Source organism: Rhinichthys klamathensis, unplaced genomic scaffold (genome assembly GCF_029890125.1).
Source record: "Rhinichthys klamathensis goyatoka isolate OS25496 unplaced genomic scaffold, OSU_Roscu_1.1 h1tg000176l_1, whole genome shotgun sequence".
Classification (NCBI taxonomy): Eukaryota; Metazoa; Chordata; class Actinopteri; order Cypriniformes; family Leuciscidae; genus Rhinichthys; species Rhinichthys klamathensis.
Genome location: NW_026606705.1, coordinates 6512044 through 6539360, shown reverse-complemented (window position 1 = coordinate 6539360; position 27317 = coordinate 6512044). Strand labels below are relative to the sequence as shown.

Sequence of the window (27317 nt, the reverse complement as noted above, 5' to 3'; positions counted from 1 at the left end):
ATTACAGTAACACTGACCTGCATTACATGGACTTTAAAGTAACACTTTAGTGCGATGTATGGGATTCGGTGGCATTTTCGTGCAGTTTTCTTGGAATTTCAAGTCGTGACATTTCATGAAATTGGACATGTTTATAGAATGGGATCCAACAGAATTTCAAAGAATACCACGTTCTGATGTTTACCGGAAGAAGAACTTGTTTATGAAAGGCTGTTCATGTCTTCTTTTTTTTTCTTTTTAGGGGGAGTATGCGATGTGATTCTTGGAGTCTGACTGTGATGTCATGGTCTGAAGTTTTGGGGATGCAGTAGAGTTTCATGGCAAGGATTCTTGGAAATTTCTTGGAATTGAATGTCATGGGTTTTGGGGGCATGGGGTGGAGTGTCATGGCATAAGATTCAAGGAATGTCATGCAAAACATTGCATTAGCATTGACAAGACATGTCATTGGAACGAAAGAATTATATTAGCCTCAACAAAACATTGTAACAACACTGACGCATATTACATGAATATGAGAGTAATACTATTACTGCATTTGTTCAACATTAGTCCTACAAAAACACTGGACCTCAATTACATTGCATATGAAGGACTGGACAAACGCACAAAAGGGAATGCAGAAAGCAGCTCTTTCTTTTACACTCTCCCGTGTATCAAAAAGCACCACTCTGCCCCGTGTGAGGCTCGAACTCACGACCTTCAGATTATGAGACTGACGCGCTGCCTAACTGCGCCAACGAGGCATGTGCTGTGGCTAGGGTGAGCGGTGCAGCACTAGCTTCCAGATCATCTGCCATTCGGTGCAGCTGCAAAAGTACTGCTCACCCTCAGCCATCACGTCAGGATGGCCGAGCGGTCAACGGCGCTGCGTTCAGGTCGCAGTCTCCCCTGGAGGCGTGGGTTCAAATCCCACTTCTGACAAACCTAACCTTTGGCTGCGGGCTCAAGCTAGAGTCTTTAACCCTCTGGCAAGTTTACCCAGAAATGCATTCATGTTGACAAAGCACTGCATTTCAGTTCATGCTAGAGTTAACCAAACATTACAGTAACACTGACCTGCATTACATGGACTTTAAAGTAACACTTTAGTGCGATGTATGGGATTCGGTGGCATTTTCGTGCAGTTTTCTTGGAATTTCAAGTCGTGACATTTCATGAAATTGGACATGTTTATAGAATGGGATCCAACAAAATTTCAAAGAATACCACGTTCTGATGTTTACCGGAAGAAGAACTTGTTTATGAAAGGCTGTTCATGTCTTCTTTTTTTTTCTTTTTAGGGGGAGTATGCGATGTGATTCTTGGAGTCTGACTGTGATGTCATGGTCTGAAGTTTTGGGGATGCAGTAGAGTTTCATGGCAAGGATTCTTGGAAATTTCTTGGAATTGAATGTCATGGGTTTTGGGGGCATGGGGTGGAGTGTCATGGCATAAGATTCAAGGAATGTCATGCAAAACATTGCATTAGCATTGACAAGACATGTCATTGGAACGAAAGAATTATATTAGCCTCAACAAAACATTGTAACAACACTGATGCATATTACATGAATATGAGAGTAATACTATTACTGCATTTGTTCAACATTAGTCCTACAAAAACACTGGACCTCAATTACATTGCATATGAAGGACTGGACAAACGCACAAAAGGGAATGCAGAAAGCAGATCTTTCATTTACACTCTCCCGTGTATCATAAAGCACCACTCTGCCCCGTGTGAGGCTCGAACTCACGACCTTCAGATTATGAGACTGACGCGCTGCCTAACTGCGCCAACGAGGCATGTGCTGTGGCTAGGGTGAGCGGTGCAGCACTAGCTTCCAGATCATCTGCCATTCGGTGCAGCTGCAAAAGTACTGCTCACCCTCAGCCATCACGTCAGGATGGCCGAGCGGTCTAAGGCGCTGCGTTCAGGTCGAAGTCTCCCCTGGAGGCGTGGGTTCGAATCCCACTTCTGACAAACCTAACCTTTGGCTGCGGGCTCAAGCTAGAGTCTTTAACCCTCTGGCAAGTTTACCCAGAAATGCATTCATGTTGACAAAGCACTGCATTTCAGTTCATGCTAGAGTTAACCAAACATTACAGTAACACTGACCTGCATTACATGGACTTTAAAGTAACACTTTAGTGCGATGTATGGGATTCGGTGGCATTTTCGTGCAGTTTTCTTGGAATTTCAAGTCGTGACATTTCATGAAATTGGACATGTTTATAGAATGGGATCCAACAGAATTTCAAAGAATACCACGTTCTGATGTTTACCGGAAGAAGAACTTGTTTATGAAAGGCTGTTCATGTCTTCTTTTTTTTTCTTTTTAGGGGGAGTATGCGATGTGATTCTTGGAGTCTGACTGTGATGTCATGGTCTGAAGTTTTGGGGATGCAGTAGAGTTTCATGGCAAGGATTCTTGGAAATTTCTTGGAATTGAATGTCATGGGTTTTGGGGGCATGGGGTGGAGTGTCATGGCATAAGATTCAAGGAATGTCATGCAAAACATTACATTAGCATTGACAAGACATGTCATTGGAACGAAATAATTATATTAGCCTCAACAAAACATTGTAACAACACTGACGCATATTACATGAATATGAGAGTAATACTATTACTGCATTTGTTCAACATTAGTCCTACAAAAACACTGGACCTCAATTACATTGCATATGTAGGACTGGACAAACGCACAAAAGGGAATGCAGAAAGCAGATCTTTCATTTACACTCTCCCGTGTATCAAAAAGCACCACTCTGCCCCATGTGAGGCTCGAACCCACGACCTTCAGATTATGAGACTGACGCGCTGCCTAACTGCGCCAACGAGGCATGTGCTGTGGCTAGGGTGAGCGGTGCAGCACTAGCTTCCAGATCATCTGCCATTCGGTGCAGCTCCAAAAGTACTGCTCACCCTCAGCCATCACGTCAGGATGGCCGAGCGGTCTAAGGCGCTGCGTTCAGGTCGCAGTCTCCCCTGGAGGCGTGGGTTCGAATCCCACTTCTGACAAACCTAACCTTTGGCTGCGGGCTCAAGCTAGAGTCTTTAACCCTCTGGCAAGTTTACCCAGAAATGCATTCATGTTGACAAAGCACTGCATTTCAGTTCATGCTAGAGTTAACCAAACATTACAGTAACACTGACCTGCATTACATGGACTTTAAAGTAACACTTTAGTGCGATGTATGGGATTCGGTGGCATTTTCGTGCAGTTTCTTGGAATTTCAAGTCGTGACATTTCATGAAATTGGACATGTTTATAGAATGGGATCCAACAGAATTTCAAAGAATACCACGTTCTGATGTTTACCGGAAGAAGAACTTGTTTATGAAAGGCTGTTCATGTCTTCTTTTTTTTTCTTTTTAGGGGGAGTATGCCATGTGATTCTTGGAGTCTGACTGTGATGTCATGGTCTGAAGTTTTGGGGATGCAGTAGAGTTTCATGGCAAGGATTCTTGGAAATTTCTTGGAATTGAATGTCATGGGTTTTGGGGGCATGGGGTGGAGTGTCATGGCATAAGATTCAAGGAATGTCATGCAAAACATTACATTAGCATTGACAAGACATGTCATTGGAACGAAAGAATTATATTAGCCTCAACAAAACATTGTAACAACACTGACGCATATTACATGAATATGAGAGTAATACTATTACTGCATTTGTTCAACATTAGTCCTACAAAAACACTGGACCTCAATTACATTGCATATGTAGGACTGGACAAACGCACAAAAGGGAATGCAGAAAGCAGATCTTTCATTTACACTCTCCCGTGTATCATAAAGCACCACTCTGCCCCGTGTGAGGCTCGAACTCACTACCTTCAGATTATGAGACTGACGCGCTGCCTAACTGCGCCAACGATGCATGTGCTGTGGCTAGGGTGAGCGGTGCAGCACTAGCTTCCAGATCATCTGCCATTCGGTGCAGCTCCAAAAGTACTGCTCACCCTCAGCCATCACGTCAGGATGGCCGAGCGGTCTAAGGCGCTGCGTTCAGGTCGCAGTCTCCCCTGGAGGCGTGGGTTCGAATCCCACTTCTGACAAACCTAACCTTTGGCTGCGGGCTCAAGCTAGAGTCTTTAACCCTCTGGCAAGTTTACCCAGAAATGCATTCATGTTGACAAAGCACTGCATTTCAGTTCATGCTAGAGTTAACCAAACATTACAGTAACACTGACCTGCATTACATGGACTTTAAAGTAACACTTTAGTGCAATGTATGGGATTCGGTGGCATTTTCGTGCAGTTTCTTGGAATTTCAAGTCGTGACATTTCATGAAATTGGACATGTTTATAGAATGGGATCCAACAGAATTTCAAAGAATACCACGTTCTGATGTTTACCGGAAGAAGAACTTGTTTATGAAAGGCTGTTCATGTCTTCTTTTTTTTTCTTTTTAGGGGGAGTATGCGATGTGATTCTTGGAGTCTGACTGTGATGTCATGGTCTGAAGTTTTGGGGATGCAGTAGAGTTTCATGGCAAGGATTCTTGGAAATTTCTTGGAATTGAATGTCATGGGTTTTGGGGGCATGGGGTGGAGTGTCATGGCATAAGATTCAAGGAATGTCATGCAAAACATTGCATTAGCATTGACAAGACATGTCATTGGAACGAAAGAATTATATTAGCCTCAACAAAACATTGTAACAACACTGACGCATATTACATGAATATGAGAGTAATACTATTACTGCATTTGTTCAACATTAGTCCTACAAAAACACTGGACCTCAATTACATTGCATATGAAGGACTGGACAAACGCACAAAAGGGAATGCAAAAAGCAGATCTTTCATTTACACTCTCCCGTGTATCATAAAGCACCACTCTGCCCCGTGTGAGGCTCGAACTCACGACCTTCAGATTATGAGACTGACGCGCTGCCTAACTGCGCCAACGAGGCATGTGCTGTGGCTAGGGTGAGCGGTGCAGCACTAGCTTCCAGATCATCTGCCATTCGGTGCAGCTCCAAAAGTACTGCTCACCCTCAGCCATCACGTCAGGATGGCCGAGCGGTCTAAGGCGCTGCGTTCAGGTCGCAGTCTCCCCTGGAGGCGTGGGTTCGAATCCCACTTCTGACAAACCTAACCTTTGGCTGTGGGCTCAAGCTAGAGTCTTTAACCCTCTGGCAAGTTTACCCAGAAATGCATTCATGTTGACAAAGCACTGCATTTCAGTTCATGCTAGAGTTAACCAAACATTACAGTAACACTGACCTGCATTACATGGACTTTAAAGTAACACTTTAGTGCAATGTATGGGATTCGGTGGCATTTTCGTGCAGTTTCTTGGAATTTCAAGTCGTGACATTTCATGAAATTGGACATGTTTATAGAATGGGATCCAACAGAATTTCAAAGAATACCACGTTCTGATGTTTACCGGAAGAAGAACTTGTTTATGAAAGGCTGTTCATGTCTTCTTTTTTTTTTCTTTTTAGGGGGAGTATGCGATGTGATTCTTGGAGTCTGACTGTGATGTCATGGTCTGAAGTTTTGGGGATGCAGTAGAGTTTCATGGCAAGGATTCTTGGAAATTTCTTGGAATTGAATGTCATGGGTTTTGGGGGCATGGGGTGGAGTGTCATGGCATAAGATTCAAGGAATGTCATGCAAAACATTACATTAGCATTGACAAGACATGTCATTGGAACGAAAGAATTATATTAGCCTCAACAAAACATTGTAACAACACTGACGCATATTACATGAATATGAGAGTAATACTATTACTGCATTTGTTCAACATTAGTCCTACAAAAACACTGGACCTCAATTACATTGCATATGTAGGACTGGACAAACGCACAAAAGGGAATGCAGAAAGCAGATCTTTCATTTACACTCTCCCGTGTATCATAAAGCACCACTCTGCCCCGTGTGAGGCTCGAACTCACTACCTTCAGATTATGAGACTGACGCGCTGCCTAACTGCGCCAACGATGCATGTGCTGTGGCTAGGGTGAGCGGTGCAGCACTAGCTTCCAGATCATCTGCCATTCGGTGCAGCTGCAAAAGTACTGCTCACCCTCAGCCATCACGTCAGGATGGCCGAGCGGTCTAAGGCGCTGCGTTCAGGTCGAAGTCTCCCCTGGAGGCGTGGGTTCGAATCCCACTTCTGACAAACCTAACCTTTGGCTGCGGGCTCAAGCTAGAGTCTTTAACCCTCTGGCAAGTTTACCCAGAAATGCATTCATGTTGACAAAGCACTGCATTTCAGTTCATGCTAGAGTTAACCAAACATTACAGTAACACTGACCTGCATTACATGGACTTTAAAGTAACACTTTAGTGCGATGTATGGGATTCGGTGGCATTTTCGTGCAGTTTTCTTGGAATTTCAAGTCGTGACATTTCATGAAATTGGACATGTTTATAGAATGGGATCCAACAGAATTTCAAAGAATACCACGTTCTGATGTTTACCGGAAGAAGAACTTGTTTATGAAAGGCTGTTCATGTCTTCTTTTTTTTTCTTTTTAGGGGGAGTATGCGATGTGATTCTTGGAGTCTGACTGTGATGTCATGGTCTGAAGTTTTGGGGATGCAGTAGAGTTTCATGGCAAGGATTCTTGGAAATTTCTTGGAATTGAATGTCATGGGTTTTGGGGGCATGGGGTGGAGTGTCATGGCATAAGATTCAAGGAATGTCATGCAAAACATTACATTAGCATTGACAAGACATGTCATTGGAACGAAAGAATTATATTAGCCTCAACAAAACATTGTAACAACACTGACGCATATTACATGAATATGAGAGTAATACTATTACTGCATTTGTTCAACATTAGTCCTACAAAAACACTGGACCTCAATTACATTGCATATGTAGGACTGGACAAACGCAAAAAAAGGGAATGCAGAAAGCAGATCTTTCATTTACACTCTCCCGTGTATCAAAAAGCACCACTCTGCCCCATGTGAGGCTCGAACTCACGACCTTCAGATTATGAGACTGACGCGCTGCCTAACTGCGCCAACGAGGCATGTGCTGTGGCTAGGGTGAGCGGTGCAGCACTAGCTTCCAGATCATCTGCCATTCGGTGCAGCTCCAAAAGTACTGCTCACCCTCAGCCATCACGTCAGGATGGCCGAGCGGTCTAAGGCGCTGCGTTCAGGTCGCAGTCTCCCCTGGAGGCGTGGGTTCGAATCCCACTTCTGACAAACCTAACCTTTGGCTGCGGGCTCAAGCTAGAGTCTTTAACCCTCTGGCAAGTTTACCCAGAAATGCATTCATGTTGACAAAGCACTGCATTTCAGTTCATGCTAGAGTTAACCAAACATTACAGTAACACTGACCTGCATTACATGGACTTTAAAGTAACACTTTAGTGCAATGAATGGGATTCGGTGGCATTTTCGTGCAGTTTCTTGGAATTTCAAGTCGTGACATTTCATGAAATTGGACATGTTTATAGAATGGGATCCAACAGAATTTCAAAGAATACCACGTTCTGATGTTTACCGGAAGAAGAACTTGTTTATGAAAGGCTGTTCATGTCTTCTTTTTTTTTCTTTTTAGGGGGAGTATGCGATGTGATTCTTGGAGTCTGACTGTGATGTCATGGTCTGAAGTTTTGGGGATGCAGTAGAGTTTCATGGCAAGGATTCTTGGAAATTTCTTGGAATTGAATGTCATGGGTTTTGGGGGCATGGGGTGGAGTGTCATGGCATAAGATTCAAGGAATGTCATGCAAAACATTGCATTAGCATTGACAAGACATGTCATTGGAACGAAAGAATTATATTAGCCTCAACAAAACATTGTAACAACACTGACGCATATTACATGAATATGAGAGTAATACTATTACTGCATTTGTTCAACATTAGTCCTACAAAAACACTGGACCTCAATTACATTGCATATGAAGGACTGGACAAACGCACAAAAGGGAATGCAGAAAGCAGCTCTTTCTTTTACACTCTCCCGTGTATCAAAAAGCACCACTCTGCCCCGTGTGAGGCTCGAACTCACGACCTTCAGATTATGAGACTGACGCGCTGCCTAACTGCGCCAACGAGGCATGTGCTGTGGCTAGGGTGAGCGGTGCAGCACTAGCTTCCAGATCATCTGCCATTCGGTGCAGCTGCAAAAGTACTGCTCACCCTCAGCCATCACGTCAGGATGGCCGAGCGGTCTAAGGCGCTGCGTTCAGGTCGCAGTCTCCCCTGGAGGCGTGGGTTCGAATCCCACTTCTGACAAACCTAACCTTTGGCTGCGGGCTCAAGCTAGAGTCTTTAACCCTCTGGCAAGTTTACCCAGAAATGCATTCATGTTGACAAAGCACTGCATTTCAGTTCATGCTAGAGTTAACCAAACATTACAGTAACACTGACCTGCATTACATGGACTTTAAAGTAACACTTTAGTGCGATGTATGGGATTCGGTGGCATTTTCGTGCAGTTTTCTTGGAATTTCAAGTCGTGACATTTCATGAAATTGGACATGTTTATAGAATGGGATCCAACAGAATTTCAAAGAATACCACGTTCTGATGTTTACCGGAAGAAGAACTTGTTTATGAAAGGCTGTTCATGTCTTCTTTTTTTTTTCTTTTTAGGGGGAGTATGCGATGTGATTCTTGGAGTCTGACTGTGATGTCATGGTCTGAAGTTTTGGGGATGCAGTAGAGTTTCATGGCAAGGATTCTTGGAAATTTCTTGGAATTGAATGTCATGGGTTTTGGGGGCATGGGGTGGAGTGTCATGGCATAAGATTCAAGGAATGTCATGCAAAACATTACATTAGCATTGACAAGACATGTCATTGGAACGAAAGAATTATATTAGCCTCAACAAAACATTGTAACAACACTGACGCATATTACATGAATATGAGAGTAATACTATTACTGCATTTGTTCAACATTAGTCCTACAAAAACACTGGACCTCAATTACATTGCATATGTAGGACTGGACAAACGCACAAAAGGGAATGCAGAAAGCAGATCTTTCATTTACACTCTCCCGTGTATCAAAAAGCACCACTCTGCCCCATGTGAGGCTCGAACTCACGACCTTCAGATTATGAGACTGACGCGCTGCCTAACTGCGCCAACGAGGCATGTGCTGTGGCTAGGGTGAGCGGTGCAGCACTAGCTTCCAGATCATCTGCCATTCGGTGCAGCTCCAAAAGTACTGCTCACCCTCAGCCATCACGTCAGGATGGCCGAGCGGTCTAAGGCGCTGCGTTCAGGTCGCAGTCTCCCCTGGAGGCGTGGGTTCGAATCCCACTTCTGACAAACCTAACCTTTGGCTGCGGGCTCAAGCTAGAGTCTTTAACCCTCTGGCAAGTTTACCCAGAAATGCATTCATGTTGACAAAGCACTGCATTTCAGTTCATGCTAGAGTTAACCAAACATTACAGTAACACTGACCTGCATTACATGGACTTTAAAGTAACACTTTAGTGCAATGTATGGGATTCGGTGGCATTTTCGTGCAGTTTCTTGGAATTTCAAGTCGTGACATTTCATGAAATTGGACATGTTATAGAATGGGATCCAACAGAATTTCAAAGAATACCACGTTCTGATGTTTACCGGAAGAAGAACTTGTTTATGAAAGGCTGTTCATGTCTTCTTTTTTTTTCTTTTTAGGGGGAGTATGCGATGTGATTCTTGGAGTCTGACTGTGATGTCATGGTCTGAAGTTTTGGGGATGCAGTAGAGTTTCATGGCAAGGATTCTTGGAAATTTCTTGGAATTGAATGTCATGGGTTTTGGGGGCATGGGGTGGAGTGTCATGGCATAAGATTCAAGGAATGTCATGCAAAACATTACATTAGCATTGACAAGACATGTCATTGGAACGAAAGAATTATATTAGCCTCAACAAAACATTGTAACAACACTGACGCATATTACATGAATATGAGAGTAATACTATTACTGCATTTGTTCAACATTAGTCCTACAAAAACACTGGACCTCAATTACATTGCATATGAAGGACTGGACAAACGCACAAAAGGGAATGCAGAAAGCAGCTCTTTCATTTACACTCTCCCGTGTATCAAAAAGCACCACTCTGCCCCGTGTGAGGCTCGAACTCACGACCTTCAGATTATGAGACTGACGCGCTGCCTAACTGCGCCAACGAGGCATGTGCTGTGGCTAGGGTGAGCGGTGCAGCACTAGCTTCCAGATCATCTGCCATTCGGTGCAGCTGCAAAAGTACTGCTCACCCTCAGCCATCACGTCAGGATGGCCGAGCGGTCTAAGGCGCTGCGTTCAGGTCGCAGTCTCCCCTGGAGGCGTGGGTTCGAATCCCACTTCTGACAAACCTAACCTTTGGCTGCGGGCTCAAGCTAGAGTCTTTAACCCTCTGGCAAGTTTACCCAGAAATGCATTCATGTTGACAAAGCACTGCATTTCAGTTCATGCTAGAGTTAACCAAACATTACAGTAACACTGACCTGCATTACATGGACTTTAAAGTAACACTTTAGTGCGATGTATGGGATTCGGTGGCATTTTCGTGCAGTTTTCTTGGAATTTCAAGTCGTGACATTTCATGAAATTGGACATGTTTATAGAATGGGATCCAACAGAATTTCAAAGAATACCACGTTCTGATGTTTACCGGAAGAAGAACTTGTTTATGAAAGGCTGTTCATGTCTTCTTTTTTTTTCTTTTTAGGGGGAGTATGCGATGTGATTCTTGGAGTCTGACTGTGATGTCATGGTCTGAAGTTTTGGGGATGCAGTAGAGTTTCATGGCAAGGATTCTTGGAAATTTCTTGGAATTGAATGTCATGGGTTTTGGGGGCATGGGGTGGAGTGTCATGGCATAAGATTCAAGGAATGTCATGCAAAACATTACATTAGCATTGACAAGACATGTCATTGGAACGAAAGAATTATATTAGCCTCAACAAAACATTGTAACAACACTGACGCATATTACATGAATATGAGAGTAATACTATTACTGCATTTGTTCAACATTAGTCCTACAAAAACACTGGACCTCAATTACATTGCATATGTAGGACTGGACAAACGCAAAAAAAGGGAATGCAGAAAGCAGATCTTTCATTTACACTCTCCCGTGTATCAAAAAGCACCACTCTGCCCCATGTGAGGCTCGAACTCACGACCTTCAGATTATGAGACTGACGCGCTGCCTAACTGCGCCAACGAGGCATGTGCTGTGGCTAGGGTGAGCGGTGCAGCACTAGCTTCCAGATCATCTGCCATTCGGTGCAGCTCCAAAAGTACTGCTCACCCTCAGCCATCACGTCAGGATGGCCGAGCGGTCTAAGGCGCTGCGTTCAGGTCGCAGTCTCCCCTGGAGGCGTGGGTTCGAATCCCACTTCTGACAAACCTAACCTTTGGCTGCGGGCTCAAGCTAGAGTCTTTAACCCTCTGGCAAGTTTACCCAGAAATGCATTCATGTTGACAAAGCACTGCATTTCAGTTCATGCTAGAGTTAACCAAACATTACAGTAACACTGACCTGCATTACATGGACTTTAAAGTAACACTTTAGTGCAATGAATGGGATTCGGTGGCATTTTCGTGCAGTTTCTTGGAATTTCAAGTCGTGACATTTCATGAAATTGGACATGTTTATAGAATGGGATCCAACAGAATTTCAAAGAATACCACGTTCTGATGTTTACCGGAAGAAGAACTTGTTTATGAAAGGCTGTTCATGTCTTCTTTTTTTTTCTTTTTAGGGGGAGTATGCGATGTGATTCTTGGAGTCTGACTGTGATGTCATGGTCTGAAGTTTTGGGGATGCAGTAGAGTTTCATGGCAAGGATTCTTGGAAATTTCTTGGAATTGAATGTCATGGGTTTTGGGGGCATGGGGTGGAGTGTCATGGCATAAGATTCAAGGAATGTCATGCAAAACATTGCATTAGCATTGACAAGACATGTCATTGGAACGAAAGAATTATATTAGCCTCAACAAAACATTGTAACAACACTGACGCATATTACATGAATATGAGAGTAATACTATTACTGCATTTGTTCAACATTAGTCCTACAAAAACACTGGACCTCAATTACATTGCATATGAAGGACTGGACAAACGCACAAAAGGGAATGCAGAAAGCAGCTCTTTCTTTTACACTCTCCCGTGTATCAAAAAGCACCACTCTGCCCCGTGTGAGGCTCGAACTCACGACCTTCAGATTATGAGACTGACGCGCTGCCTAACTGCGCCAACGAGGCATGTGCTGTGGCTAGGGTGAGCGGTGCAGCACTAGCTTCCAGATCATCTGCCATTCGGTGCAGCTGCAAAAGTACTGCTCACCCTCAGCCATCACGTCAGGATGGCCGAGCGGTCTAAGGCGCTGCGTTCAGGTCGCAGAGGTCGCAGTCTCCCCTGGAGGCGTGGGTTCGAATCCCACTTCTGACAAACCTAACCTTTGGCTGCGGGCTCAAGCTAGAGTCTTTAACCCTCTGGCAAGTTTACCCAGAAATGCATTCATGTTGACAAAGCACTGCATTTCAGTTCATGCTAGAGTTAACCAAACATTACAGTAACACTGACCTGCATTACATGGACTTTAAAGTAACACTTTAGTGCAATGTATGGGATTCGGTGGCATTTTCGTGCAGTTTCTTGGAATTTCAAGTCGTGACATTTCATGAAATTGGACATGTTTATAGAATGGGATCCAACAGAATTTCAAAGAATACCACGTTCTGATGTTTACCGGAAGAAGAACTTGTTTATGAAAGGCTGTTCATGTCTTCTTTTTTTTTCTTTTTAGGGGGAGTATGCGATGTGATTCTTGGAGTCTGACTGTGATGTCATGGTCTGAAGTTTTGGGGATGCAGTAGAGTTTCATGGCAAGGATTCTTGGAAATTTCTTGGAATTGAATGTCATGGGTTTTGGGGGCATGGGGTGGAGTGTCATGGCATAAGATTCAAGGAATGTCATGCAAAACATTACATTAGCATTGACAAGACATGTCATTGGAACGAAAGAATTATATTAGCCTCAACAAAACATTGTAACAACACTGACGCATATTACATGAATATGAGAGTAATACTATTACTGCATTTGTTCAACATTAGTCCTACAAAAACACTGGACCTCAATTACATTGCATATGTAGGACTGGACAAACGCACAAAAGGGAATGCAGAAAGCAGATCTTTCATTTACACTCTCCCGTGTATCATAAAGCACCACTCTGCCCCGTGTGAGGCTCGAACTCACTACCTTCAGATTATGAGACTGACGCGCTGCCTAACTGCGCCAACGAGGCATGTGCTGTGGCTAGGGTGAGCGGTGCAGCACTAGCTTCCAGATCATCTGCCATTCGGTGCAGCTCCAAAAGTACTGCTCACCCTCAGCCATCACGTCAGGATGGCCGAGCGGTCTAAGGCGCTGCGTTCAGGTCGCAGTCTCCCCTGGAGGCGTGGGTTCGAATCCCACTTCTGACAAACCTAACCTTTGGCTGCGGGCTCAAGCTAGAGTCTTTAACCCTCTGGCAAGTTTACCCAGAAATGCATTCATGTTGACAAAGCACTGCATTTCAGTTCATGCTAGAGTTAACCAAACATTACAGTAACACTGACCTGCATTACATGGACTTTAAAGTAACACTTTAGTGCGATGTATGGGATTCGGTGGCATTTTCGTGCAGTTTTCTTGGAATTTCAAGTCGTGACATTTCATGAAATTGGACATGTTTATAGAATGGGATCCAACAGAATTTCAAAGAATACCACGTTCTGATGTTTACCGGAAGAAGAACTTGTTTATGAAAGGCTGTTCATGTCTTCTTTTTTTTTCTTTTTAGGGGGAGTATGCGATGTGATTCTTGGAGTCTGACTGTGATGTCATGGTCTGAAGTTTTGGGGATGCAGTAGAGTTTCATGGCAAGGATTCTTGGAAATTTCTTGGAATTGAATGTCATGGGTTTTGGGGGCATGGGGTGGAGTGTCATGGCATAAGATTCAAGGAATGTCATGCAAAACATTGCATTAGCATTGACAAGACATGTCATTGGAACGAAAGAATTATATTAGCCTCACCAAAACATTGTAACAACACTGACGCATATTACATGAATATGAGAGTAATACTATTACTGCATTTGTTCAACATTAGTCCTACAAAAACACTGGACCTCAATTACATTGCATATGTAGGACTGGACAAACGCACAAAAGGGAATGCAGAAAGCAGATCTTTCATTTACACTCTCCCGTGTATCAAAAAGCACCACTCTGCCCCATGTGAGGCTCGAACTCACAACCTTCAGATTATGAGACTGACGCGCTGCCTAACTGCGCCAACGAGGCATGTGCTGTGGCTAGGGTGAGCGGTGCAGCACTAGCTTCCAGATCATCTGCCATTCGGTGCAGCTCCAAAAGTACTGCTCACCCTCAGCCATCACGTCAGGATGGCCGAGCGGTCTAAGGCGCTGCGTTCAGGTCGCAGTCTCCCCTGGAGGCGTGGGTTCGAATCCCACTTCTGACAAACCTAACCTTTGGCTGTGGGCTCAAGCTAGAGTCTTTAACCCTCTGGCAAGTTTACCCAGAAATGCATTCATGTTGACAAAGCACTGCATTTCAGTTCATGCTAGAGTTAACCAAACATTACAGTAACACTGACCTGCATTACATGGACTTTAAAGTAACACTTTAGTGCAATGTATGGGATTCGGTGGCATTTTCGTGCAGTTTCTTGGAATTTCAAGTCGTGACATTTCATGAAATTGGACATGTTTATAGAATGGGATCCAACAGAATTTCAAAGAATACCACGTTCTGATGTTTACCGGAAGAAGAACTTGTTTATGAAAGGCTGTTCATGTCTTCTTTTTTTTTTCTTTTTAGGGGGAGTATGCGATGTGATTCTTGGAGTCTGACTGTGATGTCATGGTCTGAAGTTTTGGGGATGCAGTAGAGTTTCATGGCAAGGATTCTTGGAAATTTCTTGGAATTGAATGTCATGGGTTTTGGGGGCATGGGGTGGAGTGTCATGGCATAAGATTCAAGGAATGTCATGCAAAACATTACATTAGCATTGACAAGACATGTCATTGGAACGAAAGAATTATATTAGCCTCAACAAAACATTGTAACAACACTGACGCATATTACATGAATATGAGAGTAATACTATTACTGCATTTGTTCAACATTAGTCCTACAAAAACACTGGACCTCAATTACATTGCATATGTAGGACTGGACAAACGCACAAAAGGGAATGCAGAAAGCAGATCTTTCATTTACACTCTCCCGTGTATCATAAAGCACCACTCTGCCCCGTGTGAGGCTCGAACTCACTACCTTCAGATTATGAGACTGACGCGCTGCCTAACTGCGCCAACGATGCATGTGCTGTGGCTAGGGTGAGCGGTGCAGCACTAGCTTCCAGATCATCTGCCATTCGGTGCAGCTGCAAAAGTACTGCTCACCCTCAGCCATCACGTCAGGATGGCCGAGCGGTCTAAGGCGCTGCGTTCAGGTCGAAGTCTCCCCTGGAGGCGTGGGTTCGAATCCCACTTCTGACAAACCTAACCTTTGGCTGCGGGCTCAAGCTAGAGTCTTTAACCCTCTGGCAAGTTTACCCAGAAATGCATTCATGTTGACAAAGCACTGCATTTCAGTTCATGCTAGAGTTAACCAAACATTACAGTAACACTGACCTGCATTACATGGACTTTAAAGTAACACTTTAGTGCGATGTATGGGATTCGGTGGCATTTTCGTGCAGTTTTCTTGGAATTTCAAGTCGTGACATTTCATGAAATTGGACATGTTTATAGAATGGGATCCAACAGAATTTCAAAGAATACCACGTTCTGATGTTTACCGGAAGAAGAACTTGTTTATGAAAGGCTGTTCATGTCTTCTTTTTTTTTCTTTTTAGGGGGAGTATGCGATGTGATTCTTGGAGTCTGACTGTGATGTCATGGTCTGAAGTTTTGGGGATGCAGTAGAGTTTCATGGCAAGGATTCTTGGAAATTTCTTGGAATTGAATGTCATGGGTTTTGGGGGCATGGGGTGGAGTGTCATGGCATAAGATTCAAGGAATGTCATGCAAAACATTACATTAGCATTGACAAGACATGTCATTGGAACGAAAGAATTATATTAGCCTCAACAAAACATTGTAACAACACTGACGCATATTACATGAATATGAGAGTAATACTATTACTGCATTTGTTCAACATTAGTCCTACAAAAACACTGGACCTCAATTACATTGCATATGTAGGACTGGACAAACGCAAAAAAAGGGAATGCAGAAAGCAGATCTTTCATTTACACTCTCCCGTGTATCAAAAAGCACCACTCTGCCCCATGTGAGGCTCGAACTCACGACCTTCAGATTATGAGACTGACGCGCTGCCTAACTGCGCCAACGAGGCATGTGCTGTGGCTAGGGTGAGCGGTGCAGCACTAGCTTCCAGATCATCTGCCATTCGGTGCAGCTCCAAAAGTACTGCTCACCCTCAGCCATCACGTCAGGATGGCCGAGCGGTCTAAGGCGCTGCGTTCAGGTCGCAGTCTCCCCTGGAGGCGTGGGTTCGAATCCCACTTCTGACAAACCTAACCTTTGGCTGCGGGCTCAAGCTAGAGTCTTTAACCCTCTGGCAAGTTTACCCAGAAATGCATTCATGTTGACAAAGCACTGCATTTCAGTTCATGCTAGAGTTAACCAAACATTACAGTAACACTGACCTGCATTACATGGACTTTAAAGTAACACTTTAGTGCAATGAATGGGATTCGGTGGCATTTTCGTGCAGTTTCTTGGAATTTCAAGTCGTGACATTTCATGAAATTGGACATGTTTATAGAATGGGATCCAACAGAATTTCAAAGAATACCACGTTCTGATGTTTACCGGAAGAAGAACTTGTTTATGAAAGGCTGTTCATGTCTTCTTTTTTTTTCTTTTTAGGGGGAGTATGCGATGTGATTCTTGGAGTCTGACTGTGATGTCATGGTCTGAAGTTTTGGGGATGCAGTAGAGTTTCATGGCAAGGATTCTTGGAAATTTCTTGGAATTGAATGTCATGGGTTTTGGGGGTGATGGGGTGGAGTGTCATGGCATAAGATTCAAGGAATGTCATGCAAAACATTGCATTAGCATTGACAAGACATGTCATTGGAACGAAAGAATTATATTAGCCTCAACAAAACATTGTAACAACACTGACGCATATTACATGAATATGAGAGTAATACTATTACTGCATTTGTTCAACATTAGTCCTACAAAAACACTGGACCTCAATTACATTGCATATGAAGGACTGGACAAACGCACAAAAGGGAATGCAGAAAGCAGCTCTTTCTTTTACACTCTCCCGTGTATCAAAAAGCACCACTCTGCCCCGTGTGAGGCTCGAACTCACGACCTTCAGATTATGAGACTGACGCGCTGCCTAACTGCGCCAACGAGGCATGTGCTGTGGCTAGGGTGAGCGGTGCAGCACTAGCTTCCAGATCATCTGCCATTCGGTGCAGCTGCAAAAGTACTGCTCACCCTCAGCCATCACGTCAGGATGGCCGAGCGGTCTAAGGCGCTGCGTTCAGGTCGCAGAGGTCGCAGTCTCCCCTGGAGGCGTGGGTTCGAATCCCACTTCTGACAAACCTAACCTTTGGCTGCGGGCTCAAGCTAGAGTCTTTAACCCTCTGGCAAGTTTACCCAGAAATGCATTCATGTTGACAAAGCACTGCATTTCAGTTCATGCTAGAGTTAACCAAACATTACAGTAACACTGACCTGCATTACATGGACTTTAAAGTAACACTTTAGTGCGATGTATGGGATTCGGTGGCATTTTCGTGCAGTTTTCTTGGAATTTCAAGTCATGACATTTCATGAAATTGGACATGTTTATAGAATGGGATCCAACAGAATTTCAAAGAATACCACGTTCTGATGTTTACCGGAAGAAGAACTTGTTTATGAAAGGCTGTTCATGTCTTCTTTTTTTTTCTTTTTAGGGGGAGTATGCGATGTGATTCTTGGAGTCTGACTGTGATGTCATGGTCTGAAGTTTTGGGGATGCAGTAGAGTTTCATGGCAAGGATTCTTGGAAATTTCTTGGAATTGAATGTCATGGGTTTTGGGGGCATGGGGTGGAGTGTCATGGCATAAGATTCAAGGAATGTCATGCAAAACATTGCATTAGCATTGACAAGACATGTCATTGGAACGAAAGAATTATATTAGCCTCACCAAAACATTGTAACAACACTGACGCATATTACATGAATATGAGAGTAATACTATTACTGCATTTGTTCAACATTAGTCCTACAAAAACACTGGACCTCAATTACATTGCATATGTAGGACTGGACAAACGCACAAAAGGGAATGCAGAAAGCAGATCTTTCATTTACACTCTCCCGTGTATCAAAAAGCACCACTCTGCCCCATGTGAGGCTCGAACTCACGACCTTCAGATTATGAGACTGACGCGCTGCCTAACTGCGCCAACGAGGCATGTGCTGTGGCTAGGGTGAGCGGTGCAGCACTAGCTTCCAGATCATCTGCCATTCGGTGCAGCTCCAAAAGTACTGCTCACCCTCAGCCATCACGTCAGGATGGCCGAGCGGTCTAAGGCGCTGCGTTCAGGTCGCAGTCTCCCCTGGAGGCGTGGGTTCGAATCCCACTTCTGACAAACCTAACCTTTGGCTGCGGGCTCAAGCTAGAGTCTTTAACCCTCTGGCAAGTTTACCCAGAAATGCATTCATGTTGACAAAGCACTGCATTTCAGTTCATGCTAGAGTTAACCAAACATTACAGTAACACTGACCTGCATTACATGGACTTTAAAGTAACACTTTAGTGCAATGTATGGGATTCGGTGGCATTTTCGTGCAGTTTCTTGGAATTTCAAGTCGTGACATTTCATGAAATTGGACATGTTATAGAATGGGATCCAACAGAATTTCAAAGAATACCACGTTCTGATGTTTACCGGAAGAAGAACTTGTTTATGAAAGGCTGTTCATGTCTTCTTTTTTTTTCTTTTTAGGGGGAGTATGCGATGTGATTCTTGGAGTCTGACTGTGATGTCATGGTCTGAAGTTTTGGGGATGCAGTAGAGTTTCATGGCAAGGATTCTTGGAAATTTCTTGGAATTGAATGTCATGGGTTTTGGGGGCATGGGGTGGAGTGTCATGGCATAAGATTCAAGGAATGTCATGCAAAACATTACATTAGCATTGACAAGACATGTCATTGGAACGAAAGAATTATATTAGCCTCAACAAAACATTGTAACAACACTGACGCATATTACATGAATATGAGAGTAATACTATTACTGCATTTGTTCAACATTAGTCCTACAAAAACACTGGACCTCAATTACATTGCATATGAAGGACTGGACAAACGCACAAAAGGGAATGCAGAAAGCAGCTCTTTCATTTACACTCTCCCGTGTATCAAAAAGCACCACTCTGCCCCGTGTGAGGCTCGAACTCACGACCTTCAGATTATGAGACTGACGCGCTGCCTAACTGCGCCAACGAGGCATGTGCTGTGGCTAGGGTGAGCGGTGCAGCACTAGCTTCCAGATCATCTGCCATTCGGTGCAGCTGCAAAAGTACTGCTCACCCTCAGCCATCACGTCAGGATGGCCGAGCGGTCTAAGGCGCTGCGTTCAGGTCGCAGTCTCCCCTGGAGGCGTGGGTTCGAATCCCACTTCTGACAAACCTAACCTTTGGCTGCGGGCTCAAGCTAGAGTCTTTAACCCTCTGGCAAGTTTACCCAGAAATGCATTCATGTTGACAAAGCACTGCATTTCAGTTCATGCTAGAGTTAACCAAACATTACAGTAACACTGACCTGCATTACATGGACTTTAAAGTAACACTTTAGTGCGATGTATGGGATTCGGTGGCATTTTCGTGCAGTTTTCTTGGAATTTCAAGTCGTGACATTTCATGAAATTGGACATGTTTATAGAATGGGATCCAACAGAATTTCAAAGAATACCACGTTCTGATGTTTACCGGAAGAAGAACTTGTTTATGAAAGGCTGTTCATGTCTTCTTTTTTTTTCTTTTTAGGGGGAGTATGCGATGTGATTCTTGGAGTCTGACTGTGATGTCATGGTCTGAAGTTTTGGGGATGCAGTAGAGTTTCATGGCAAGGATTCTTGGAAATTTCTTGGAATTGAATGTCATGGGTTTTGGGGGCATGGGGTGGAGTGTCATGGCATAAGATTCAAGGAATGTCATGCAAAACATTGCATTAGCATTGACAAGACATGTCATTGGAACGAAAGAATTATATTAGCCTCACCAAAACATTGTAACAACACTGACGCATATTACATGAATATGAGAGTAATACTATTACTGCATTTGTTCAACATTAGTCCTACAAAAACACTGGACCTCAATTACATTGCATATGTAGGACTGGACAAACGCACAAAAGGGAATGCAGAAAGCAGATCTTTCATTTACACTCTCCCGTGTATCAAAAAGCACCACTCTGCCCCATGTGAGGCTCGAACTCACGACCTTCAGATTATGAGACTGACGCGCTGCCTAACTGCGCCAACGAGGCATGTGCTGTGGCTAGGGTGAGCGGTGCAGCACTAGCTTCCAGATCATCTGCCATTCGGTGCAGCTGCAAAAGTACTGCTCACCCTCAGCCATCACGTCAGGATGGCCGAGCGGTCTAAGGCGCTGCGTTCAGGTCGCAGTCTCCCCTGGAGGCGTGGGTTCGAATCCCACTTCTGACAAACCTAACCTTTGGCTGCGGGCTCAAGCTAGAGTCTTTAACCCTCTGGCAAGTTTACCCAGAAATGCATTCATGTTGACAAAGCACTGCATTTCAGTTCATGCTAGAGTTAACCAAACATTACAGTAACACTGACCTGCATTACATGGACTTTAAAGTAACACTTTAGTGCAATGTATGGGATTCGGTGGCATTTTCGTGCAGTTTCTTGGAATTTCAAGTCGTGACATTTCATGAAATTGGACATGTTTATAGAATGGGATCCAACAGAATTTCAAAGAATACCACGTTCTGATGTTTACCGGAAGAAGAACTTGTTTATGAAAGGCTGTTCATGTCTTCTTTTTTTTTCTTTTTAGGGGGAGTATGCGATGTGATTCTTGGAGTCTGACTGTGATGTCATGGTCTGAAGTTTTGGGGATGCAGTAGAGTTTCATGGCAAGGATTCTTGGAAATTTCTTGGAATTGAATGTCATGGGTTTTGGGGGCATGGGGTGGAGTGTCATGGCATAAGATTCAAGGAATGTCATGCAAAACATTGCATTAGCATTGACAAGACATGTCATTGGAACGAAAGAATTATATTAGCCTCAACAAAACATTGTAACAACACTGACGCATATTACATGAATATGAGAGTAATACTATTACTGCATTTGTTCAACATTAGTCCTACAAAAACACTGGACCTCAATTACATTGCATATGAAGGACTGGACAAACGCACAAAAGGGAATGCAGAAAGCAGCTCTTTCTTTTACACTCTCCCGTGTATCAAAAAGCACCACTCTGCCCCGTGTGAGGCTCGAACTCACGACCTTCAGATTATGAGACTGACGCGCTGCCTAACTGCGCCAACGAGGCATGTGCTGTGGCTAGGGTGAGCGGTGCAGCACTAGCTTCCAGATCATCTGCCATTCGGTGCAGCTGCAAAAGTACTGCTCACCCTCAGCCATCACGTCAGGATGGCCGAGCGGTCAACGGCGCTGCGTTCAGGTCGCAGTCTCCCCTGGAGGCGTGGGTTCGAATCCCACTTCTGACAAACCTAACCTTTGGCTGCGGGCTCAAGCTAGAGTCTTTAACCCTCTGGCAAGTTTACCCAGAAATGCATTCATGTTGACAAAGCACTGCATTTCAGTTCATGCTAGAGTTAACCAAACATTACAGTAACACTGACCTGCATTACATGGACTTTAAAGTAACACTTTAGTGCGATGTATGGGATTCGGTGGCATTTTCGTGCAGTTTTCTTGGAATTTCAAGTCGTGACATTTCATGAAATTGGACATGTTTATAGAATGGGATCCAACAAAATTTCAAAGAATACCACGTTCTGATGTTTACCGGAAGAAGAACTTGTTTATGAAAGGCTGTTCATGTCTTCTTTTTTTTTCTTTTTAGGGGGAGTATGCGATGTGATTCTTGGAGTCTGACTGTGATGTCATGGTCTGAAGTTTTGGGGATGCAGTAGAGTTTCATGGCAAGGATTCTTGGAAATTTCTTGGAATTGAATGTCATGGGTTTTGGGGGCATGGGGTGGAGTGTCATGGCATAAGATTCAAGGAATGTCATGCAAAACATTGCATTAGCATTGACAAGACATGTCATTGGAACGAAAGAATTATATTAGCCTCAACAAAACATTGTAACAACACTGATGCATATTACATGAATATGAGAGTAATACTATTACTGCATTTGTTCAACATTAGTCCTACAAAAACACTGGACCTCAATTACATTGCATATGAAGGACTGGACAAACGCACAAAAGGGAATGCAGAAAGCAGATCTTTCATTTACACTCTCCCGTGTATCATAAAGCACCACTCTGCCCCGTGTGAGGCTCGAACTCACGACCTTCAGATTATGAGACTGACGCGCTGCCTAACTGCGCCAACGAGGCATGTGCTGTGGCTAGGGTGAGCGGTGCAGCACTAGCTTCCAGATCATCTGCCATTCGGTGCAGCTCCAAAAGTACTGCTCACCCTCAGCCATCACGTCAGGATGGCCGAGCGGTCTAAGGTGCTGCGTTCAGGTCGAAGTCTCCCCTGGAGGCGTGGGTTCGAATCCCACTTCTGACAAACCTAACCTTTGGCTGCGGGCTCAAGCTAGAGTCTTTAACCCTCTGGCAAGTTTACCCAGAAATGCATTCATGTTGACAAAGCACTGCATTTCAGTTCATGCTAGAGTTAACCAAACATTACAGTAACACTGACCTGCATTACATGGACTTTAAAGTAACACTTTAGTGCGATGTATGGGATTCGGTGGCATTTTCGTGCAGTTTTCTTGAAATTTCAAGTCGTGACATTTCATGAAATTGGACATGTTTATAGAATGGGATCCAACAGAATTTCAAAGAATACCACGTTCTGATGTTTACCGGAAGAAGAACTTGTTTATGAAAGGCTGTTCATGTCTTCTTTTTTTTTCTTTTTAGGGGGAGTATGCGATGTGATTCTTGGAGTCTGACTGTGATGTCATGGTCTGAAGTTTTGGGGATGCAGTAGAGTTTCATGGCAAGGATTCTTGGAAATTTCTTGGAATTGAATGTCATGGGTTTTGGGGGCATGGGGTGGAGTGTCATGGCATAAGATTCAAGGAATGTCATGCAAAACATTACATTAGCATTGACAAGACATGTCATTGGAACGAAAGAATTATATTAGCCTCAACAAAACATTGTAACAACACTGACGCATATTACATGAATATGAGAGTAATACTATTACTGCATTTGTTCAACATTAGTCCTACAAAAACACTGGACCTCAATTACATTGCATATGTAGGACTGGACAAACGCACAAAAGGGAATGCAGAAAGCAGATCTTTCATTTACACTCTCCCGTGTATCAAAAAGCACCACTCTGCCCCATGTGAGGCTCGAACCCACGACCTTCAGATTATGAGACTGACGCGCTGCCTAACTGCGCCAACGAGGCATGTGCTGTGGCTAGGGTGAGCGGTGCAGCACTAGCTTCCAGATCATCTGCCATTCGGTGCAGCTCCAAAAGTACTGCTCACCCTCAGCCATCACGTCAGGATGGCCGAGCGGTCTAAGGCGCTGCGTTCAGGTCGCAGTCTCCCCTGGAGGCGTGGGTTCGAATCCCACTTCTGACAAACCTAACCTTTGGCTGCGGGCTCAAGCTAGAGTCTTTAACCCTCTGGCAAGTTTACCCAGAAATGCATTCATGTTGACAAAGCACTGCATTTCAGTTCATGCTAGAGTTAACCAAACATTACAGTAACACTGACCTGCATTACATGGACTTTAAAGTAACACTTTAGTGCAATGTATGGGATTCGGTGGCATTTTCGTGCAGTTTCTTGGAATTTCAAGTCGTGACATTTCATGAAATTGGACATGTTTATAGAATGGGATCCAACAGAATTTCAAAGAATACCACGTTCTGATGTTTACCGGAAGAAGAACTTGTTTATGAAAGGCTGTTCATGTCTTCTTTTTTTTTCTTTTTAGGGGGAGTATGCCATGTTATTCTTGGAGTCTGACTGTGATGTCATGGTCTGAAGTTTTGGGGATGCAGTAGAGTTTCATGGCAAGGATTCTTGGAAATTTCTTGGAATTGAATGTCATGGGTTTTGGGGGCATGGGGTGGAGTGTCATGGCATAAGATTCAAGGAATGTCATGCAAAACATTGCATTAGCATTGACAAGACATGTCATTGGAACGAAAGAATTATATTAGCCTCAACAAAACATTGTAACAACACTGACGCATATTACATGAATATGAGAGTAATACTATTACTGCATTTGTTCAACATTAGTCCTACAAAAACACTGGACCTCAATTACATTGCATATGAAGGACTGGACAAACGCACAAAAGGGAATGCAGAAAGCAGCTCTTTCTTTTACACTCTCCCGTGTATCAAAAAGCACCACTCTGCCCCGTGTGAGGCTCAAACTCACGACCTTCAGATTATGAGACTGACGCGCTGCCTAACTGCGCCAACGAGGCATGTGCTGTGGCTAGGGTGAGCGGTGCACCACTAGCTTCCAGATCATCTGCCATTCGGTGCAGCTGCAAAAGTACTGCTCACCCTCAGCCATCACGTCAGGATGGCCGAGCGGTCTAAGGCGCTGCGTTCAGGTCGCAGTCTCCCCTGGAGGCGTGGGTTCGAATCCCACTTCTGACAAACCTAACCTTTGGCTGCGGGCTCAAGCTAGAGTCTTTAACCCTCTGGCAAGTTTACCCAGAAATGCATTCATGTTGACAAAGCACTGCATTTCAGTTCATGCTAGAGTTAACCAAACATTACAGTAACACTGACCTGCATTACATGGACTTTAAAGTAACACTTTAGTGCGATGTATGGGATTCGGTGGCATTTTCGTGCAGTTTTCTTGGAATTTCAAGTCGTGACATTTCATGAAATTGGACATGTTTATAGAATGGGATCCAACAGAATTTCAAAGAATACCACGTTCTGATGTTTACCGGAAGAAGAACTTGTTTATGAAAGGCTGTTCATGTCTTCTTTTTTTTTCTTTTTAGGGGGAGTATGCGATGTGATTCTTGGAGTCTGACTGTGATGTCATGGTCTGAAGTTTTGGGGATGCAGTAGAGTTTCATGGCAAGGATTCTTGGAAATTTCTTGGAATTGAATGTCATGGGTTTTGGGGGCATGGGGTGGAGTGTCATGGCATAAGATTCAAGGAATGTCATGCAAAACATTGCATTAGCATTGACAAGACATGTCATTGGAACGAAAGAATTATATTAGCCTCACCAAAACATTGTAACAACACTGACGCATATTACATGAATATGAGAGTAATACTATTACTGCATTTGTTCAACATTAGTCCTACAAAAACACTGGACCTCAATTACATTGCATATGTAGGACTGGACAAACGCACAAAAGGGAATGCAGAAAGCAGATCTTTCATTTACACTCTCCCGTGTATCAAAAAGCACCACTCTGCCCCATGTGAGGCTCAGACTCACAACCTTCAGATTATGAGACTGACGCGCTGCCTAACTGCGCCAACGAGGCATGTGCTGTGGCTAGGGTGAGCGGTGCAGCACTAGCTTCCAGATCATCTGCCATTCGGTGCAGCTCCAAAAGTACTGCTCACCCTCAGCCATCACGTCAGGATGGCCGAGCGGTCTAAGGCGCTGCGTTCAGGTCGCAGTCTCCCCTGGAGGCGTGGGTTCGAATCCCACTTCTGACAAACCTAACCTTTGGCTGTGGGCTCAAGCTAGAGTCTTTAACCCTCTGGCAAGTTTACCCAGAAATGCATTCATGTTGACAAAGCACTGCATTTCAGTTCATGCTAGAGTTAACCAAACATTACAGTAACACTGACCTGCATTACATGGACTTTAAAGTAACACTTTAGTGCAATGTATGGGATTCGGTGGCATTTTCGTGCAGTTTCTTGGAATTTCAAGTCGTGACATTTCATGAAATTGGACATGTTTATAGAATGGGATCCAACAGAATTTCAAAGAATACCACGTTCTGATGTTTACCGGAAGAAGAACTTGTTTATGAAAGGCTGTTCATGTCTTCTTTTTTTTTTCTTTTTAGGGGGAGTATGCGATGTGATTCTTGGAGTCTGACTGTGATGTCATGGTCTGAAGTTTTGGGGATGCAGTAGAGTTTCATGGCAAGGATTCTTGGAAATTTCTTGGAATTGAATGTCATGGGTTTTGGGGGCATGGGGTGGAGTGTCATGGCATAAGATTCAAGGAATGTCATGCAAAACATTGCATTAGCATTGACAAGACATGTCATTGGAACGAAAGAATTATATTAGCCTCACCAAAACATTGTAACAACACTGACGCATATTACATGAATATGAGAGTAATACTATTACTGCATTTGTTCAACATTAGTCCTACAAAAACACTGGACCTCAATTACATTGCATATGTAGGACTGGACAAACGCACAAAAGGGAATGCAGAAAGCAGATCTTTCATTTACACTCTCCCGTGTATCAAAAAGCACCACTCTGCCCCATGTGAGGCTCGAACTCACGACCTTCAGATTATGAGACTGACGCGCTGCCTAACTGCGCCAACGAGGCATGTGCTGTGGCTAGGGTGAGCGGTGCAGCACTAGCTTCCAGATCATCTGCCATTCGGTGCAGCTCCAAAAGTACTGCTCACCCTCAGCCATCATGTCAGGATGGCCGAGCGGTCTAAGGCGCTGCGTTCAGGTCGCAGTCTCCCCTGGAGGCGTGGGTTCGAATCCCACTTCTGACAAACCTAACCTTTGGCTGTGGGCTCAAGCTAGAGTCTTTAACCCTCTGGCAAGTTTACCCAGAAATGCATTCATGTTGACAAAGCACTGCATTTCAGTTCATGCTAGAGTTAACCAAACATTACAGTAACACTGACCTGCATTACATGGACTTTAAAGTAAACACTTTAGTGCAATGTATGGGATTCGGTGGCATTTTCGTGCAGTTTCTTGGAATTTCAAGTCGTGACATTTCATGAAATTGGACATGTTTATAGAATGGGATCCAACAGAATTTCAAAGAATACCACGTTCTGATGTTTACCGGAAGAAGAACTTGTTTATGAAAGGCTGT

At 43.8% G+C, this 27317-nt stretch overlaps 35 non-coding genes across 35 annotated transcripts; 18 read left to right on the top strand and 17 right to left on the bottom strand.

Annotated features, from left to right (window-relative positions):
* Window positions 1–672: 672 nt before the first annotated feature.
* Window positions 673–746, bottom strand: trnam-cau (transfer RNA methionine (anticodon CAU)). The gene has a single exon. It is a non-coding gene; the product is annotated as a tRNA-Met (tRNA).
* Window positions 747–1714: 968 nt separating this feature from the next.
* Window positions 1715–1788, bottom strand: trnam-cau (transfer RNA methionine (anticodon CAU)). Its single transcript has one exon. It is a non-coding gene; the product is annotated as a tRNA-Met (tRNA).
* A 1137-nt stretch (window positions 1789–2925) lies between these two features.
* Window positions 2926–3008, top strand: trnal-cag (transfer RNA leucine (anticodon CAG)). The gene has a single exon. It is a non-coding gene; the product is annotated as a tRNA-Leu (tRNA).
* A 958-nt stretch (window positions 3009–3966) lies between these two features.
* Window positions 3967–4049, top strand: trnal-cag (transfer RNA leucine (anticodon CAG)). The gene has a single exon. It is a non-coding gene; the product is annotated as a tRNA-Leu (tRNA).
* A 789-nt stretch (window positions 4050–4838) lies between these two features.
* trnam-cau (transfer RNA methionine (anticodon CAU)) lies at window positions 4839–4912 on the bottom strand. Its single transcript has one exon. It is a non-coding gene; the product is annotated as a tRNA-Met (tRNA).
* A 95-nt stretch (window positions 4913–5007) lies between these two features.
* trnal-cag (transfer RNA leucine (anticodon CAG)) lies at window positions 5008–5090 on the top strand. Its single transcript has one exon. It is a non-coding gene; the product is annotated as a tRNA-Leu (tRNA).
* A 1833-nt stretch (window positions 5091–6923) lies between these two features.
* On the bottom strand, window positions 6924–6997 carry trnam-cau (transfer RNA methionine (anticodon CAU)). Its single transcript has one exon. It is a non-coding gene; the product is annotated as a tRNA-Met (tRNA).
* A 95-nt stretch (window positions 6998–7092) lies between these two features.
* On the top strand, window positions 7093–7175 carry trnal-cag (transfer RNA leucine (anticodon CAG)). The gene has a single exon. It is a non-coding gene; the product is annotated as a tRNA-Leu (tRNA).
* A 789-nt stretch (window positions 7176–7964) lies between these two features.
* Window positions 7965–8038, bottom strand: trnam-cau (transfer RNA methionine (anticodon CAU)). The gene has a single exon. It is a non-coding gene; the product is annotated as a tRNA-Met (tRNA).
* Window positions 8039–8133: 95 nt separating this feature from the next.
* trnal-cag (transfer RNA leucine (anticodon CAG)) lies at window positions 8134–8216 on the top strand. The gene has a single exon. It is a non-coding gene; the product is annotated as a tRNA-Leu (tRNA).
* Window positions 8217–9007: 791 nt separating this feature from the next.
* On the bottom strand, window positions 9008–9081 carry trnam-cau (transfer RNA methionine (anticodon CAU)). Its single transcript has one exon. It is a non-coding gene; the product is annotated as a tRNA-Met (tRNA).
* Window positions 9082–9176: 95 nt separating this feature from the next.
* Window positions 9177–9259, top strand: trnal-cag (transfer RNA leucine (anticodon CAG)). The gene has a single exon. It is a non-coding gene; the product is annotated as a tRNA-Leu (tRNA).
* Window positions 9260–10047: 788 nt separating this feature from the next.
* trnam-cau (transfer RNA methionine (anticodon CAU)) lies at window positions 10048–10121 on the bottom strand. Its single transcript has one exon. It is a non-coding gene; the product is annotated as a tRNA-Met (tRNA).
* A 95-nt stretch (window positions 10122–10216) lies between these two features.
* Window positions 10217–10299, top strand: trnal-cag (transfer RNA leucine (anticodon CAG)). Its single transcript has one exon. It is a non-coding gene; the product is annotated as a tRNA-Leu (tRNA).
* A 791-nt stretch (window positions 10300–11090) lies between these two features.
* Window positions 11091–11164, bottom strand: trnam-cau (transfer RNA methionine (anticodon CAU)). Its single transcript has one exon. It is a non-coding gene; the product is annotated as a tRNA-Met (tRNA).
* Window positions 11165–11259: 95 nt separating this feature from the next.
* trnal-cag (transfer RNA leucine (anticodon CAG)) lies at window positions 11260–11342 on the top strand. Its single transcript has one exon. It is a non-coding gene; the product is annotated as a tRNA-Leu (tRNA).
* Window positions 11343–12131: 789 nt separating this feature from the next.
* trnam-cau (transfer RNA methionine (anticodon CAU)) lies at window positions 12132–12205 on the bottom strand. The gene has a single exon. It is a non-coding gene; the product is annotated as a tRNA-Met (tRNA).
* A 1145-nt stretch (window positions 12206–13350) lies between these two features.
* trnal-cag (transfer RNA leucine (anticodon CAG)) lies at window positions 13351–13433 on the top strand. Its single transcript has one exon. It is a non-coding gene; the product is annotated as a tRNA-Leu (tRNA).
* A 959-nt stretch (window positions 13434–14392) lies between these two features.
* trnal-cag (transfer RNA leucine (anticodon CAG)) lies at window positions 14393–14475 on the top strand. Its single transcript has one exon. It is a non-coding gene; the product is annotated as a tRNA-Leu (tRNA).
* Window positions 14476–16308: 1833 nt separating this feature from the next.
* trnam-cau (transfer RNA methionine (anticodon CAU)) lies at window positions 16309–16382 on the bottom strand. The gene has a single exon. It is a non-coding gene; the product is annotated as a tRNA-Met (tRNA).
* A 95-nt stretch (window positions 16383–16477) lies between these two features.
* On the top strand, window positions 16478–16560 carry trnal-cag (transfer RNA leucine (anticodon CAG)). Its single transcript has one exon. It is a non-coding gene; the product is annotated as a tRNA-Leu (tRNA).
* A 790-nt stretch (window positions 16561–17350) lies between these two features.
* trnam-cau (transfer RNA methionine (anticodon CAU)) lies at window positions 17351–17424 on the bottom strand. The gene has a single exon. It is a non-coding gene; the product is annotated as a tRNA-Met (tRNA).
* A 977-nt stretch (window positions 17425–18401) lies between these two features.
* trnam-cau (transfer RNA methionine (anticodon CAU)) lies at window positions 18402–18475 on the bottom strand. The gene has a single exon. It is a non-coding gene; the product is annotated as a tRNA-Met (tRNA).
* A 95-nt stretch (window positions 18476–18570) lies between these two features.
* On the top strand, window positions 18571–18653 carry trnal-cag (transfer RNA leucine (anticodon CAG)). Its single transcript has one exon. It is a non-coding gene; the product is annotated as a tRNA-Leu (tRNA).
* A 788-nt stretch (window positions 18654–19441) lies between these two features.
* Window positions 19442–19515, bottom strand: trnam-cau (transfer RNA methionine (anticodon CAU)). The gene has a single exon. It is a non-coding gene; the product is annotated as a tRNA-Met (tRNA).
* A 95-nt stretch (window positions 19516–19610) lies between these two features.
* On the top strand, window positions 19611–19693 carry trnal-cag (transfer RNA leucine (anticodon CAG)). Its single transcript has one exon. It is a non-coding gene; the product is annotated as a tRNA-Leu (tRNA).
* A 790-nt stretch (window positions 19694–20483) lies between these two features.
* trnam-cau (transfer RNA methionine (anticodon CAU)) lies at window positions 20484–20557 on the bottom strand. The gene has a single exon. It is a non-coding gene; the product is annotated as a tRNA-Met (tRNA).
* Window positions 20558–20652: 95 nt separating this feature from the next.
* Window positions 20653–20735, top strand: trnal-cag (transfer RNA leucine (anticodon CAG)). The gene has a single exon. It is a non-coding gene; the product is annotated as a tRNA-Leu (tRNA).
* Window positions 20736–21524: 789 nt separating this feature from the next.
* Window positions 21525–21598, bottom strand: trnam-cau (transfer RNA methionine (anticodon CAU)). The gene has a single exon. It is a non-coding gene; the product is annotated as a tRNA-Met (tRNA).
* A 968-nt stretch (window positions 21599–22566) lies between these two features.
* On the bottom strand, window positions 22567–22640 carry trnam-cau (transfer RNA methionine (anticodon CAU)). The gene has a single exon. It is a non-coding gene; the product is annotated as a tRNA-Met (tRNA).
* Window positions 22641–23777: 1137 nt separating this feature from the next.
* On the top strand, window positions 23778–23860 carry trnal-cag (transfer RNA leucine (anticodon CAG)). The gene has a single exon. It is a non-coding gene; the product is annotated as a tRNA-Leu (tRNA).
* Window positions 23861–24818: 958 nt separating this feature from the next.
* trnal-cag (transfer RNA leucine (anticodon CAG)) lies at window positions 24819–24901 on the top strand. The gene has a single exon. It is a non-coding gene; the product is annotated as a tRNA-Leu (tRNA).
* A 959-nt stretch (window positions 24902–25860) lies between these two features.
* trnal-cag (transfer RNA leucine (anticodon CAG)) lies at window positions 25861–25943 on the top strand. The gene has a single exon. It is a non-coding gene; the product is annotated as a tRNA-Leu (tRNA).
* Window positions 25944–26733: 790 nt separating this feature from the next.
* On the bottom strand, window positions 26734–26807 carry trnam-cau (transfer RNA methionine (anticodon CAU)). The gene has a single exon. It is a non-coding gene; the product is annotated as a tRNA-Met (tRNA).
* Window positions 26808–26902: 95 nt separating this feature from the next.
* On the top strand, window positions 26903–26985 carry trnal-cag (transfer RNA leucine (anticodon CAG)). Its single transcript has one exon. It is a non-coding gene; the product is annotated as a tRNA-Leu (tRNA).
* The last annotated feature ends 332 nt before the right edge of the window (window positions 26986–27317 follow it).